We start from the raw sequence: 16,154 nt of genomic DNA on the forward strand, positions 1-16,154 counted from the left end.
TAACGCCCTCTTGAATGCCTCAATTGAACCTGCCTCCATCACATTTCCAGGCAGTGCATTCCAGACTCGAACAACTCGCTGTGTAAAAAATATTTTTCTCACATCACATTTGCTTCTTTTGCAGATCACTTTAAATCTGTGCCCTCTCGTTCTTGACCCTATTAAGAGCGGGAACAGTTTCTCCCTAACTACCCTATCCAGCCCCCTCATGATTTTGAGCACCTCGATCAAATCTCCTCTTAGCCTTCTCCTCTCCGAGGAAAACAGTCCCAAACTCTCCAATCTATCTTCATAACTGAAGATTTCTCATCTCTGGAACCATTCTTGTAAACCTCTTCTGCACTCTCTCCAATGCATTCACATCATTTTTATAGTGTGGCGCCCAGAGTATTGTACACAATACTCCAATTGAGGTCTAAGTAGTATCTTATATAAGCTCAGCATAACCTCCTTGCTCTTGTACTCTGTGCCCTATTAATAAAGCCTGGGATACTGTATACTTTATTAACTGCTCTGTCCACCTGTCCTGCCACCTTCAATGATCTATGCACATATACACCCAGGCCCCTCTGTTCCTGCACCGCCTTAAGAATTGTACTCCTTATTTTATATTGTCTCTCCATGTTCTTCCTACCAAAATGCATCACCTCACCCTTCTCCGCATTGAACTTCATCTGCCACCTATCTGTTCACTCCACCAACTTGTCTATGTCCTTTTGAAGCTCTACACTGTCCTCCTCACAGTTTACAATGCTTCCAAGTTTCATATCATCCGCAAACTGTGAAATTGTCCCCTGCACACTAAGATCTAGATCGTTTATATATATCAGGAAAAGCAAGGGTCCCAATACCAACCCCTGGGGAACTCCACCACAAACCTTCCTCCAGCCTGAAAAACATCCATTGAATATTACTCTCTGTTTCCTATTACTCAGCCAATTTTGTATCCACATTGCTTCTGTCCCTTTTATTCCATGAGCTATTACTTTTCTCACAAGTCTGTTGTGTGGCACTGTATTGAAAGCCTTTTGAAAGTCCATGCACACCACATCAACAGCATTACCTCATCTACTGTCTGTTACCTCTTCAAAAACTCCAGCAGGTCAGTTAAACATGATTTCCCCTTTAGAAATCTATGCTGGCTCTTCCTAATCAATCCATATTTTTCCACATGACTACTAATTCTATCCCAAATAATTGTTTCTAGAATCTTGCCCACCACTGAAGTTAAACTAACTGGTTTGTAATTGCTGGGCTTATCCTTATGACCTTTCTTGAACAAGGGCGTAATGTTTGCAATTTTCCAGTCCTCTGGCACCTCCCCAAGTCTAGAGGAGACTGAAAGATTATGGCCAGTGACCCTGCAATTTCTACTCTCACTTCCTTCAATATCCTTGGATGCATCACATCCTTGTCAACTTTAAGTACCTACAGTTTATCCAACACTTCCTCCTTATCAATTTTGAACCCTTCTAGTGACAGTTTACTCCTCTGTCACCGTGGCCTCGGTAGCATCTGCTTCCTTGGTAAAGACAGATGCAAAGTATTCATTTAACACCTCAGCCATGCCCCCTGCCTCCATGTATTAATTCCCTTTTTTGTCCCTAATTGGCACCACTCCTCCTTTTACCACCCTCTTACTATTTATGTGCCAATAGAAGACTTTGGGATTCCCCTTTATGTTGGCTGCCAGTCTTTTCTCATAAGCCCTCTTTGCTTCTCTTATTTGCTTTTTCACCTCCCCTCTGAACCTTCTGTATTCCACTTGGTTCTCAATTGTATTTTCTACCTGACACCTGTCAGATGCACACTTTTTCTTAAACAAAAACAAAAATTGCTGGAAAAACTCAGCAGGTGTGACAGCACCTGTGGAGAGAAAGACAGTGTTAACGTTTCGAGTCCGTATGACTCTTCTTCAGAACTAAAGAGAACTAAAAATGTGGTGAAATATATACTGTTTAAGGGGGTGGGATAGGCGAGGCTGGATAGAAGGCTAGTGATAGCTGGAGGCAAAGGAGAGATTGCAAAAGATGTCATAAACAAAAGGTCGAAGGGGTGTGGATGGTGGTGATACTGGCTAAAGGATGTGCTAATGGTGACATTAAGAGTAGAAAGCAGAATGAGCAAGTGACAGATGGCCCTAGTGGGGGTGGTGTGGAGGGAGGGGACGGTATGGGAAAAAAGATCGAAATAGGCTAAAGGGACAAAACAATGAATGGAAATAAATTTTAAAAATAATAATAATAATAATAAAAATAGGTGGGAAAAAAATATACATATAAAAATTTTAAAATAAACATTTGAAAAAAGGGGATCAAAAAGGGGTGAGGATGGAGGAGAGAGTTCATGGTCTGACGTTGTTGAACTCAATGTTAAGTCCGGAAGGCTGTAAATCGGAAGATGAGGCTCTGTTCCTCCAGTTTGTGTTGCGCTTCACTGGAACATTGCAGCAGGCCAAGGACGGACATGTGGGCATGAGGGCAGGGTGGTGTGTTGAAATGGCAAGCGACAGGAAGATCTGGGTCATGCTTACGGACAGACTGAAGGTGTTTCGCAAAGCGGTTACCCAGTCTGCGTTTGGTCTTTCCAATGTAGAGGAGACCACATTGGGAGTAGCGAATGTAGTAGACCAAGTTGAGGGAAGTGCAAGCGAAGCGCTGCTTCACTTGAAAGGAGAGTTTGGGCCCTTGGACGGTGAGGGCGGGGGGGTGGGGGGGGAAGAGAGTAAAGGCGCAGGCGTTTGCACCTTCTGCAATTGCATGGGAAGGTGCCGTGGGAGGGGGTTGAGGTGTTGGGGGTGATGGAGGAGTGGACCAGGGTGTCCCAGAGGGAACAAACCCTACGGAATGCCGACAGGGTGGGGGTGAAGGGAAGATATGTTTGGTGGTGGCATCATGCTGGAATTGGCGGAAATGGCGGAGGATGATCCTTTGAATGCAGAGGCTGGTGGGGTGAAAAGTGAGGACAAGGGGGACCCTATCATGGTTCTGGGAGGGAGAGGAAGGTGTGAGGGCAGAGACACCCTCACGGGTCAGACACGGTTGAGGGTGGGAAACCTCGGTTAAGGAAGAAGGAAGACATGTCAGAAGCACTGTTTTGGATAGTGGCATCATTGGAACAGATGCGACGGAAGCGAAGGAACTGAAAGAATGGGACGGAGTCCTTACAGGAAGCAGGGTGTGAGGAGTTGTAGTCGCACACTTTTTCTTCTTTATCTTAATTTTTATCTCCCTTTTCATTTGGAGAGCTCGGGATTTGTTTGCCTTACCTTTCCCTTTTGAGAAAATATACCTTGATTGTGCCCAAACCATTTCTTCTTTGAAGGTAGCCCATTGATCAGTTACAGTTTCTCCCATGAACCTTTGGTTTCAGTCTATCCGGCCCAGCTCCGTACTTGCCCCAAAGAAGTAGGCTCTCCCAAAGTTAATTATTCTTACACAAAAGCAGAAAATGCTGGAAAATCTCAGCAGGTCTGACAGCATCTGTGGAGAGAGAAACAGAGTTGATGTTTCAAGTCCGTATGATCCTTCTTCAGAGCTGGAATTGCCACCACTGCAGCAGCAGCTGCAGTGAAGCTGCAACTTCAGAACTGTCACCACCCCCTCCAGCTCTGAAGAAGGGTTATACAAGCTCGAAACATCAACTCAGATGTTTCAAATTTCCAGCATCTGCAATATTTTGCTTTCATCTTAATTATTCTTACTCTGGATTGCACATTGTCCTTTTCTACCGTCATCCAAACCTTACAGTACAATGATCACTGTCTCCTAAATGTTCCTCCACTACTTGGTCCACCTCATTTCCAAGAACCAGGTCCAATAGTGCATCCTTTCTTGTTGGACTGGACACATACTGCTGTAGAAAATTTTCCTGAACACAATCTAGGAACTCTTGCCCCTCTCCGCCCTTTACACTACCAGTCTACAATTGGGTAATTAAAGTCCCCCATTATAACTACTCTATAATGTTTGCATCTCTCTGTAATTTCCCTGCAGATTTGTTCCTCTACATCCTTCCCACTAGTTAGCGGTCTATAGGCTACACCGAGCAATGTAATTGCACCCTTTTCGTTCCTTACCTCTAGTCAAATTGATTCTGTCTTTGAACCCTCTGGTACATCCTCTCTATCCAGCACTGCAATGTTCTCCTGAACCAATACTTCCACCACTCCTCCTTTTCTTCCTTTCCTATCTTTTCTGAACACCTTGTACCCAGGAATATTTAACACCCAATTCTCCCACCCTTGAGCCAGGTCTCTGTTATCGCCACAACATAATATTTCCACATGGCAATCTGTGCCTGTAACTCTCCAACCTTATTTACTATACTCTGCATTCACATACATGTACAATAACCCTGATTTAGACTTCATGACTTTCTCCCTTACTCCGACTCCACTTGCTATTCTCTATACTAGTGCTATCTGTCCCTCTCAGTATTTTGAGCATCCTGGTATTCCTGTCTCATATCCTCCCCTGGTTCCCACGCCCCTGCTGAGTTAGTTTAAAGCCCTCCCAACAGCACTAGCAAAACGGCCCACAAGGAACTCAGTCCCAGCTTTGTTCAGGTGCAACCCATCCAGCTTGTACAGATGCCATCTTCCCCAGAGCCAGTCCCAGTGTCCCAGGAATCTAAAGCCCTTCCTCCTGCACCATTTTTCCAGCCACGCATTCATCTGCCTTATCCTCCTATTTCTATCCGGAGACTACAACATTTGAAATCCTGCTTGCTCATTTTTGACCTAGCTCCCTAAATTCTGATCACAGGATCATATTCCCCTTCCTACCTAAGTCATTGGTACCAATGTGGACCACACCCACTGGCTGATCACCCTTCCCCAGAAGAAAGTCCTGCAGCCACTCGGTGACATCCTTGACCCTGGCACCAGGGCAGCAACATACCATCCTAGAGTCACGTCTATGGCCGCAGAAGCGCTTGTCTGTTCCCCTTAATAACGAATCCCCTATCACTATTGCTATTCCATTCTTCTTCCTCCCCTCCTGTACAGCTGAACCGCTCATGGTGCCACAAACCTGGTTCTAACTGCATTCCTCCGAGGAACCATCATCCTCACCAGTATCCAAAACGGAAAACCAATTAGTGAGCAGGGTCCCAGGGGATTCCTGCAGTATCTGCCTAGTTCTCTTGGACTACCTGGCAGTCACCCATTCACTTTCTGCCTACAGGCTCCTAAGCTGTGATGTGACCACTTCTCTGAACATGCTATCCACGTAGCTCTCAGCCTCATGGATGTGCCACAGTGACTCCAGCTGCTGCTCGAGCTCTGAAACCCGGAGCTCAAGTTTCCGCAGCTGGCAGCACTTCCTGCACGTGGTTGTCTAGGACATATTACAGGCCACACCTTACACTCGACCAAGCTGTCCTGCCATGTCTTAACTTTATTTTACTTTGGTTTCCTTATATTACTTTATTATACTGGCCCTGACTTTCTCTTATTGTGTTTGCCACTTTCTCTTGGTATTTCTCACTTAAATCTAATATAGCTACCCTTTAAAAATAATGCGCTTTTCTAATTTACAGCAATTTAAAGACAGACCCTCACTGCAGTTTCTTAACAATCAATGAACTTATGGCTTTCCTGTGATGTCACTATTTGTTTTTCTCACTCTCCTTTCGAACTCAGTGTGGGCTGGTTCTGAGCTGCTGACTACTGTGCCTCTCCGACTCCCAAGGTAAGTGATATTAGTGCGACCTGGGCAGAATCGAAAGTGCAAAAGATCATGGAATGTAAAGCATAAGTGAGTTACATCCATAATCACTTTGCTCAAGTTCCTGTAATCTTTTACATTGGTTCAAAAGGCACTTTGCCTAAAACAATCACTGTCCATAAAACTTGCCACACCCCCAGTTCAGTGTGGTGATTTTCCACCACTTGTGCCTATCCAGTGTGTGTGGACGGGTGGATGTTCAATCACATTGCACCCAGAATTTCAGACACTGAGGGGCCCATGGTCACATTAATTCACTATTAATGCCCAGTAGCTATAGTAACCAGCAATCAATTGAAACCTCACTCAGGTTTGTTCCTCAAACTAATGCTACAAATCACTTCAAATTACCATCAATTTAGTTTCAATGAAAGTAAATAGATCTGCCCTTGCTGAATAGGATCTGCAATCAACAGTCAAGTGAAACCACTGATTGACCTGTTCTTCAGCTGCAGCAACTATTTAACACTGTGTTGAAACACGTTTTCAGTTTAAAGATAATTTCCAAATAAAAGGTGAAGCTATGGGCACCCACATGGGCCTTAGTTATGCTCGTCTTTTTGTGGGATATGTGGAACATTTCTTGTTCCAGTCCTATTCAGGCCCCTCCCACAACTCTTTCTCGGGTACATCGATGACTGTATCGGTGCCACTTCGTGCTCTCATCTGGACCTGAAAAATTCATGAATTTTGTTTCCAATTTCCATCCCTCTCACTTTCAAATGTTCCATCTCCAACACTTCCCTTCCTTGACTTCTGTGTCTCCATTTCTAGTGATAGACTGTCCACCTATGTTCATTACAAGCTCATCGACTCCCACAGCAAGCTCGAATACATCTCCTCACACCCTGCTTCCTGTAAGGACTCCATCCCATTCTCCCAGTTTCTCCATCTCCGTCACATCTGTTCTGATGATGCTACCTTCCATAACAGCGCTTCTAATTATCTTCTCAGCTGAGGATATCCCTTCCACGGTTGACAGGCCCTCAACCATATCTGACCCATTACCCGCACTTCTGTCCTCATGCCTTTCTCTCCCTCCCAGAACCACGATGGGGTTCTCCTTGGCCTCACTTTCTGGCCCACCAGCCTCCTTATTTAAAGGATCATCCTCCGCCATTTCTGCCAACTCCAGCATGAAACCACCACTAACATATCTTCCCCTCACCTCCCCTGTCAGCATACCAAAGGAACCATTCCCTCTGTGACACCCTGGTCCACTCCTCTATCACCCCCAATGCCTCATCCCCTTCCCATGCAATCACAGGAGGTGTAACATCTGCCCCTTTACGTCCTCCCTCCTCAGCATCCAAGGCCCCAAACACTCCTTCTAGGTGAAGCAGTGATTTACTTGCACTTTTTTCAATTTAATCTACTGTAGTTGCTGCTCACAATGCAGTCCCTCCTGCACTAGGGAGACTGAACGCAGGCTGGGTGACTGCTTGTGGAACACCTTCGCTCAGTTCGCAAGCATGACCCTGACCTTCCTGTTGCTTGCCATTTCAATTCACCATCTTGCTCTCATGCTCACATTTCTGTCCTTGACCTGCTACAGTGTTCCAATGAAGCCCAAAGCAAGCAATGGAGGAATAGCACCTAATCTTCCAATTAGGCACTTTACAGCCTTCAGGATTCGACATTGCGTTCAACAATTTTAGACCATGAACTCTGTCCTCCATTTTGGATTTTTTTCCTCCAAGTGCCTGTCTGTACCTTGTTCTCATATTTTTGCTTGCAGACTGCACTGACACTTTTTCTGCTATTAACACATTCTGCTACTTTGCTTTCAGACAGTGCTAACCAGTATTCTGCTATTAACACTTACTCTGGACCAAAAATTTCATCTTTAACACTATCATTACCACTCCCTTTGTCTTGATCTTCTATGACATCTTTGTCATTTGATCGCTGCTGCCCTCCAACCTATCCCTGACCCTCTATTTTGCTCCACCTGCCTCTGCTCATTTTTTTAACAGCATAAAACAGTATTTCTACCTCTCTCCAGTTTTGAAGAAGAGTCATACTGGACTTGAAACGTTAATGCTGTTTCTCTCTCCACAGATGCTGCCAGACCTGCTGAGGTTTTCCAGCATTTTCTGTTTTTATTTCAGTTTAAATGAGTTTAATTCAGTAATCTTGAGGCTCTATTGCCCTGTTCCAGTAAATAATTGATTACAATTGGTAACATTGCTTGATTTGGTCAATTCATGGGAAATTTTACTTTTGTGTTTATGCAAATAAATTTGAGCGGAGACCTGGGCTTTGCTTCATCTTGGCCAATGTATTCCAGACGCATTTTCACAATTGTGCCCCTCGCAGAAACTAGGCCAGAGTATATAGCCTAGAGTAAAATACTTCCTAGCAACAGTGTTTCCTAGCCTAGAAATATGCTGTAGGTAATGGAGTATGTCAACATTGCATACATGCTGCATTTGAACTAGAAAGGCTCATTGAGCTTCCCCATCCCCCATAATGTGGAGGAAAGTGCACCAGGACTTATATTTGTATCTTGGGAGAGTACAATGCTTAATGTGGCTCTTGAATGCCCTGCAGCTTCTGACTCACTTGGCATTAATTAAACCATTATTGTAAACAAGTTAACAAAAAATCACTGGTTCTATTTGACCCAGTTCATAAGAACTACCTAGGGGTCAAAAGGGATTGCAAATAGTACAGTGCTGACACAATAGTCTTCACAGACTGCAAATCTACATAAAGTGAATGTAAACAAATAGGTTTCAGATACTAGCATAAAAGCAAAAATAAAGGCAAAAAACTGCAGATGCTGGAAATCCAAAACAAAAACAAAAATACCTGGAAAAACTCAGCAAGTCTGGCAGCATCTGCGGAGAGGAGCACAGTTAACGTTTTGAGTCCGAATGACCCTTCAACAGAACTAAGTAAAAATAGAAGAGAGGTGAAATATAAGCTAGTTTAAGGGGGGGTGGGACTCTTCTATTTTTACTTAGTTCTGTTGAAGGGTCATTCGGACTCGAAACGTTAACTGTGCTCCTCTCCGCAGATGCTGCCAGACCTGCTGAGTTTTTCCAGGTTTCAGATACTGATACTGTTAGGCTTAGAGCCAATTGACAGCATTCACCAGGTATTTTTTTTTTTACATGCTTTAAGTGCATGTCTCACAATGCACTGAAAGTACCAGGGTCACAAGACAGCGAGTGAAGTGTTGCACAAGGCCCATTCTTGGCATGTTCGGAAGCCACTGCGCACGGGACGGCACAATAAGCTTGGAGGTCACCCTGGATAAAGGTGATATGGCAAAGCAAAGAGCAGAAGTGCCCTTTTTTAAAGTTTCATGATGATTCTTCAGTCTCCAGTCCAAATGGTCAATATCTAGGTGCAGCCATGCTCAGGCATTCCTGAGCTTTTTTTAACTCTTTCATGGAAATCGCTGGCAAGGTTAGCATTTGTTTCCCATCCCTAATTATCCTTGACAAGGTGGAAGTGAGCCAACTTCTTGAAACACTGGTGTAGGTACACTCACAGTGCAATTAGGAAGAGAGTTCCAGGATTTGATCCAGGGACAGTGAAGGAACAACGGTATATTTCCAAGTCAGGATGGTGAGTGGCTTGGAGAGGAACTTGCAGGTGGTGGTATTGCCATGCTTGGCTGCCCTTGTCCTTCCAGCTAGTAGAGGTCACAGGTTTGGAAGGTGCTGTTGAAGGAGCAATGATGAGTTGCTGCCATGCTTCCTGCTGCCACTGTGCATCAGTGGTTCAGGGAGTGAATGCTTAGGTTGGTGAATGGGGTGCTGATCAAGTGGGCTGCTTTGTCCTGGATGGTGTCGAGTTTCTCAAGTGTTGATGGAGCAACATTCATCCAGGCAAGTGGAGAGTAGTATGTCACACACCTGACTTGTGCATTGTAGGTGGTGAAAAGTCTTTGGGGAGTCAGCAGGTGAGTTACTCGCCACAGAATTCCCAGACTCTGACCTGCTTTTGTAGCCATAGTAATTATATGGCTGATCCAGTTCTCTTTCTGGTCAATGGTAACCCCAAGGATATTAATAGTGGTGGATTCAGTGATGGTAATTGAATATCAAGGGTAGATGTTTACATTCTCTTTTGTTGGAGACAGTCATTGCCCGGCACTTGTGTGGCATAAAAGTCACTTGCCACTTCTCATCCCAAGCTTGAATGTTGTCCAGGTTATCCGGCATATGGACACAGACTCTTCAGTACTGGAGCTTAATAGGATGTCTGCGCAATTTGCATGGAAGTTGAGGGTTTTTCAAAATTCTTTCACGGGAGGTGGGCGTCACTGGCTAGGCCAGCATTTTTATTGCCCATCCCTAATTGCCCTTGAGAAAGTGGTTGAGGTGGGGGAGGGGAGATGCTAATGAGTCTAGCGCGCAACTTGTATAAATGCCCCCAGATCCCTTTGCATTCACTGCCTCAACCATTGTGTGTTGAGAAACTGAGAAGTACTGCAGGCCTCAGGCCTCCAAACCTGATCTTCCAGGGCATTCCCCAATCACACAACCTGCCCTATGACTGCTTTTTTGGATACTGTAGTAATTATGGTTTTATTTAGTGTGCAATGTACCTTTAAGAATACTTGTTAAGGAAGATCACATGAGCTGTAGTAACCAATAGGAGAGTAGGGCGGGCTACCTCAGCTGTCAGTGTAGAAATAGAGTTGGAGTTGAAAGCACACGTGTAGTTGCTGCTGAGTATATTGTAAATAAACTTAATGTTTCCACCCAAGAAGCATCTGCAGAACAACTCTATCATTAATAGCACAATTTCGCCACCCCACAACAAACTGGCAATGAGGATAAACAGGATTGAACAGAAGAAATCAAGTTAGGAAGAAATCAGCACTGTACCTTGCCCAGTGATTGTAAGTAGCAAGTTCCGTTAGAACTGAAGAAGTTATCCCCTCTCAAGATGGTACAATTGATCCTTTTGACCCAGCCACAGACGACTGGTCTCAATACATAAAACACCTCACATTCTTTGATCAAGCAAGCAAGATTACAGGCAAAGAGAAGAGGCAAGCGATCCTCTTCAGTGCTTGTGGGAGCAAAACCTACAGCTTGATTTGAAGTCTGATGGCACCCAGTGCCTCAAATTCGAAGAATTTCTATGAATTGGTGAACCTTGTGAAGGGTCATTTTCAACCAAAGCCCTCAGTCACGACGCAGAGGTTCAGGTTTAATTCGCGAAATGGAGCCCCCGGGGGGCGGGGTGGGGGGCACAATTGCGTGCTATGTGGCAAATTTGAAGCCGCTAATAGAACATTATGAGTTCCGGACAACTCTGAACAACATGCTCAGAGATCGTTTAGTGTGTGGTGCGAAAGGGGCCACTATTCAGAAAAGGTTATTGTCCAGAGTGAATCTGAACTTCATGAAGGTGCTAAAGATAGCGCTGGCCATGGAAAGCGCAGTAAGAGATTCAAAAGCAATACAGGATGTGCAAAATGGCAACATCCTCCACATCGGGTGGGAAACCTCAACCGAAAGTGGTGCGAAAAAGCGAGACTCTGCCGAGAAGCGGGAAACAGCCCCCACTAGCCAAAGAATAAAGAGAAATAACTTAGCCGAGAAATCGAAGAATAATTTTGATAGAGGTGGAAACAATTAGTCTTTCAGAAATTGGCAGTTTAAAAAAGGGGAGGCAGTAGCATGGTGTCACTGGACTGGTGATCCAGAAACCCAGGGGACCGGGGTTCGAATCCCACCACAGCAGGTGGTGGAATTTGAATCGAATAAAAAAAATCTGGAATTAAAAGTCTAATGATGATCATGAAACCATTGCCTGTTGACATTAAAACCCATCTAGTTCACTAATTTCCATTAGGTAAAGAAATCTGCCGTCTTTACCTGGTCTGGCTTACATGTGACTCCAGGCCCACGGCAATGTGGTTGTCTCTTAAATGCCCTCTGAACAAGGGCAATTCGGGATGGGCAATAAATGCTGGCCGAGTCAGCGATGCCCACATCCCATGAACGAATAATAAAAAAAAATCAAATGCTACTATTGCCATAGAGATGGACATATGATGAGGCAGTGCAAGGTAAGATTCAAGCAGGCTTGTAAACAAAAGAAGCAGCCCAATGAAATCTACAATGTAGAAGAGCCTGAAACAACAAATTCAGACATTTGCTCGTTGTTTAATCTGAAAGTTGGAAAGACAGAACCAATATTTGTCACAGTGAAAGTGAATGGCAAACCTATTAGAATGGAAGTGGACACGGGAACTTCCACGACAGTAATTGGGGAACATACCTTCAGATATTTGAATAATGGTGAACATTAAGTTTAGAAGAATCAGCCGCCAAGCTAAAAACATATCTGGGTGAAAACATTCAAGTAAAAGGCATAAGCAGAGTAACTGTCCATTATGTAAGCCAATCGGCAAAGCTACCAGTGTTGGTATTGAGAGGCAGAGGACCAAGCCTTCTAGGGTGAAATTGGCTAAGGGGAATCAACCTTGATTGGCCACTGAGATTCCAAAAGGGAGCTGGAAGCGATCCTGTTTTCAAAAGGTTTGTGTAAGGACTCAACATCCTGACGAAATGCAGGCAGTCTTAAACCAAAACCTGGAAGATCAGCAGAAGGAACTCGAAGAGACTCTGCTGGATGACAGAGTTCGAGACAAGGTGAGCAACCTTCGAAGGGAGAAAGAATACCGATTAAAAAGACCTTCACACACTATAAGATTCCCTCAGGTCAAAGTTTGCACCACTGGAAAAGTATGAAGAGAAACAGAAAGAATTCAGCACTTCTCTGAACAAACTGAAGAATGAGTTGGCAGAAAAGACACAACAATGTTCAATTTTCCAGGAGGCAGCAAACAAATACAAAAAAGAGATGGAAGAGCTGAAGAATCAGCTAAATGAAGCCAAAGAGGCTTTGGAAGCAAAAGTCGCAGAATTTCCCAAGAAGCAAACAGATAATGAAATTTTGGGAGACTCAGCCGCTGAGCTCAGACAAGTGGTCTGAGAGAAGTATAGCCAACAGTGAAGTCAAAAAGAAGGCCGAGATTAAAGTCTGTGCTAGAAAGAAGAAGGCACATAGAAAGAAGGTACAGAAATACTAATAGGGCTTTAATTCTGGCAGCATACGAATATACTTTCGTACATAGGCCCGGCAATCAAATCGCAAACGCCGATGCCCTTAGTCATTTGTCTTTACAAGAAAATGATGAGCACATCCCAGTTCCACAAGACCTTGTTTTAACGTTAAATTTCTTAGATTCCTCGCCTGTATGTGATCAGATCAGAGACTGGACAAGTCAGGACACAGTCCTATCTCAGGTACAAGAACAAGTGCTACATTGTTGGTCACAGGAGCCCGTATCTGACGAAATGAAACTGTACTTCAACAGGAGACATGGAATAACCAGCCAGGATGGCATCTTATTTTGGAGAGCACGAGTGATAGTTCCTCCAAAGGGAAGGGAGCCACTTTTAATTGAACTACACAGTGCCCATCCAGGAATTTCCCGAATGAAGGCCATAGCACATAGCTATCAATGGTGTCCTGGGGTGGATGGCGAAATAGAGAGTTTAGTAAAGCATTGTGTGCAATGTCAGCAACTACAAAAGTTGCCAGTGACATCTACGTTACCCCCATGGGAGTGGCCAGGTAGACCACATTGGTGGTTACACATTGACTACATTGGACCTTTTCTGGGAACAATGTTTCTGCTCATTGTCGATGCCCATTCAAAATGGTTGGACGTATATGAGGTGAAGTCTCCAACATTAGCTGCTACAATTGAGAAACTACGTCAGAGTTTTGCCATTCATGGACTACCAGAAGTAGTCATTTCCATTAACGGCACGGCATTTACGAGTGCTAAGTTTCAATGATTTATCAGCCTCACTCATGAAAACTGCACCTTACCACCCTTCCTCAAACGGACTGGCCGATAGGGCGGTTCAAACATTCAAGGCAGGCATGAGAAAGTTAACTGGCAATTCCTTGGCAACCAAGCTAGCACACTTTCTTTTTCATTTACAGGACTACCCCTTACACAGCAACAGATGTCACACCTGCAGAGTTATTGTTGTAACGCCGTCTCAGGATGAGACTGAGCTTAATAATGTCGACTTTAGAGGGGAAGGTGGAAAGGAGTCAGGGAAGCCAGAAAACTAAACATGACTGGCCTAGTCATGAGAGGAAATTTACCGTGGGAGAGCCGGTATACGTGAAACATTTCGGAGAAGGACCAAAGTGGTTACCGGGTGAAATAAGTGCGGTGACTGGGCCTCTATCTTACCATGTGGAGGTGGAAGGCTGGATCATCCGTAAACATGTGGACTATTTAAGGAAGAGAGAGATAAATCACCAAGATTTGGTTCCACCAGTGATCATGACTGGGTCTGCGTTTCTTCTTGAGGATACTCAACCCAGGACTGACATGTCTGATGTTCCTGTAAGAGTTGAGGATACAGAACTGCAAGTGCCCACTGAAGCACCTGATGTTCAGGCAACTCTGGAAAAGGAGGTTCCTGACAAAGAATCTGAAGTTGTGGAGCTGCAACTTTCCACACGTACCAGGAAACCACCTGAAAGACTGAACTTGTAAATTCCCTACCCAGTGAAAATATTATGTTGTCTTGGAAAAATGTACTTGTAAATATAACATGGTTTTATTTAGTGTGCAATGTATCTTTAAGAGTAATACGTGTTAAGGGAGATCACATGATCTGTAGTAACCAATAGGAGAGTAGCATGGGCTACCACAGCAGTCTGTGTAGAGATAGAGTTGAAGTTGAAAGCACACGTGTAATTGCTGCTGAGTATATTGTAAATAAACTTAATGCTTCCACCCAAGAAGTGTCTGCAGATCAACTCTATCATTAAAGCACAACTCAGCCACCCTACTACAGATACCAACAAACTTTCTCTCAAAGCTATTTTGTCTTACTTCACAGTCAACTGATCCCATCTTTCTCTGTAATGCAATCAAGTGATGACATGATATATCAAAGACATAGGCTGGGACTTTCTGGCCCTGGCGCAGCGGGTCCTGCCGAGGTGGATACAGCGGGCTAACCAAAAGTCCATTGACTTCGGCAGGGCTGGAAGATCACACCAGCGGGCTGGACTGGAAAATGCTGCCCATAATCTACAACCTCCCTCCTTTCTGGTTTGTCCACCGCCTTACCTGTTTCTTCTGTCCAGTATGTTGCACATAGTCAGTTGCTGTTTTATACTCCATATTATGCTACAAAATTAAAATTCTAACAACTGTTTAAACTAGCCCCCTTTTGAAAACCATCTAACAATCCTACCATTTTCCCCCCTTCTTCCTTACCTTCTGTTCCGAATACCCACTCTTCCTTTCTGATCTCTATCAGATGTCATCTGATCCTCTGAGCCAAAAAGTTTTCACCACCACCCTCACCCCCCAAAATGATCTTGCTAATGACCTTAACAAGTGAAATGATTCTTTTGCCAAGATTGAAAAATGTCCAAGCTTATTAAGACCCTTTCAGCCTTTTAGATTTTGATTATAATGACTTCCTGGTATCAAGGTTTCCCTTTGCTATTTCTCTAATTCTTGGCTTGGCCTGTCCAGTTCATCACTGGGAAGGAGGATGTCTTCCTTGCACCATAAATTCAGATAACACATTTTTGATTGCTGTTGGTTGAGAGAGTAATGTTGGCCAGCGTACCGTGTGCACTCACTGCTCTTGAACAGTGGCAAAAATTTTTTTTATAACCACAAGGCCTCGGTTTAATCTCAACAGAAAGACATCTCTGCAGCAATGCAGCACCAACTTGATGTCGCACTGAAGTTTTAGCATAGACCAGCGGTTCCCAAACTGTGGGCTGCTACCCCAATTGGTGTCACAAAAGCAGCAAATGAGGTTACAAACTCCTACTCCTCCTAGACTGCATCCTGCAGTGGCACTGAGGCCCAGGTGTCATCCTGTCCTGACCTTGCTCTGCTCATGTCTTGGTTTCTCTCTCCAGGGCATGAGCTCCTGCCTTTGGCCACTTTGTACACTCTAAGCCCAGCCCCAACCATGCACCCAGCAATGATGCCTCCACTGTTGAGCTGTGGAACATCTGAGCCTATGCCTGTGTCACCCTAGCACTGTGGAACGACCTGGGTGTCAAATTAAGCCAGCTCAAAACCCTCAGCTGTGCTCCTGTTGCTTCCTGGCCACAGTCCATGAGTTGGAGTGGCGCAGATGAAGTAATGGACTGGTGAGTACATAAAACAATAATATTTTTACAAAGTACTTTAAAAACACAGATTTTCATATTTATACGATGTATTATATTGATCTATAATAGAGCAAACTTTAATAGTTATATACTGAATGTTATAATGTTGCTTTATTGCTGTTTGTTTTTGTTGGCAACTGGGGTCGCACTAATTTTCAAGCATTAAAATGGAGTCATGTGGAAAATAGTTTGGGAAGCACTGGCATGGTCTAT

At 44.2% G+C, this 16,154-nt stretch overlaps 1 protein-coding gene across 1 annotated transcript in view; it reads right to left on the bottom strand.

Annotated features, from left to right (window-relative positions):
* dnai7 (dynein axonemal intermediate chain 7) overlaps positions 1-16,154 on the bottom strand; it is a 113,192-nt gene that overhangs the window by 40,786 nt on the left and 56,252 nt on the right. The window lies entirely within an intron of this gene.

The sequence above is a fragment of the Cetorhinus maximus genome, chromosome 12, assembly GCF_964194155.1.
Source record: "Cetorhinus maximus chromosome 12, sCetMax3.hap1.1, whole genome shotgun sequence".
Lineage (NCBI taxonomy): Eukaryota > Metazoa > Chordata > Chondrichthyes > Lamniformes > Cetorhinidae > Cetorhinus > Cetorhinus maximus.